At 42.7% G+C, this 1,374-nt stretch overlaps 1 protein-coding gene across 2 annotated transcripts in view; it reads right to left on the reverse strand.

Annotated features, from left to right (window-relative positions):
- The window catches only part of SLIT3 (slit guidance ligand 3), a 545,706-nt gene that overhangs the window by 141,482 nt on the left and 402,850 nt on the right, over nt 1-1,374 (reverse strand). The gene's annotated exons all lie outside the window — the stretch shown is intronic.

Below are 1,374 nucleotides of genomic sequence, written 5' to 3' on the forward strand. Positions count from 1 at the left end.
TTTTAGGCAGAAGGGAGTAATTTCATTACATTAGGGCATCCAATCCATTACGAGCTCTTACCGTCATGTCACTGAAACAATTTCATTAAGCTAAAGGCCTGTAAATCATTGGAGGTCACCGCTCTGCCCTCCGAGACCTCCCAGCATGCTTTCTCCCTCTCTCCCTCTCCCCGGCTCCCTTTTACTGGAAGTTGCAGTCTTCTGCTCTGACACAGTGCTAAATCTCGGGGCTTTATCTGCCCAAGTGGCAAGGGTGCATGGGGAATAGACCAATTCCAAATCAGACTCAACTAATCTAATTTTATAGTCTTTTTATTATTCTAAGCACCAAATGTCTGTGGTGGTTTGATGCCTCTGTGCTTTGTTATGGGGCCCATCTGGTAGGTCATTCTATTGAAGCGTTTTCTGACTAAATACAGATTCCCTCAAACTGCACCAACCATCATCAACATTAAAGAAATCCATTGAGGGAAGCGTTCCTGACGCGGGAGAAAAGGAATATTGTTATTGCCTTAAAGACGTACCACTTACATTTAAATTGGGGAGAATTAAATGTATCTATTTCAGGATTTCTCTTTTCACTTCCCTTTCCAGCTTATGGGCATGAAAATGATGCCTTTTAAAAAGATGCCTTGACTAATATGCAGTCTAGTTGGAGACTGAGGAATGTGAGTTGAGAGATAACAATAAATAGATACCGTTATCTCTAAATCGAAATACATCTGATGTGTAAGTCAGGATATTTATCATGACCACGCTCCAACTTGACTACCATATATTATATATAACTCATTTGATTTCTAAAGAAAAGGTATGATACGGAAAATGGGTGTTAGCACCAGATCGTCTACGGTATTTTGTCTGGAGAACACATCGTGGTCCGTGGGGTGGGGGCGCCGGCCGAAAGAAGTACGGCTGCGCTGAGAAACGGCCTTAGAGATTCTTTTTTCTTTCGTTTCAGAAAAAAATCAGCCCCTCTCAGGTGAAGGGACCTCCTGACGCTGGAGTGTTCATTTGTAGCTTGTGTTACTCTATCCCAAGTCAACTCTCCGCAGAAGACCTGTCAGAGCTACATTCAATAACCCTCACGGAGCGTTTCATATTCTGCCGAAGGCAGAATTAAAATTAAAATACTCTTATCGTTGCAAAGTACACGGACGTAGGATTGTGGAGACGCACAGGAGGGAAACGCATACGTCGAAGTGATGTCGTGAACCACGACAGACGGCCTCTGCCACGATACTGTGGGGAATCGAATCATCTCAACAGATGCTCACGATACAGGATCCTAGATATTTAGAATTTAAAAATAAACAGGACATGGGTATTTCAAGAAGCAGAAGTGCAAGTTCTTTATCTAGTGTTCAAAGTTCC

The sequence above is a fragment of the Pteropus alecto genome, unplaced genomic scaffold (genome assembly GCF_000325575.1).
Source record: "Pteropus alecto unplaced genomic scaffold, ASM32557v1 scaffold40, whole genome shotgun sequence".
Lineage (NCBI taxonomy): Eukaryota > Metazoa > Chordata > Mammalia > Chiroptera > Pteropodidae > Pteropus > Pteropus alecto.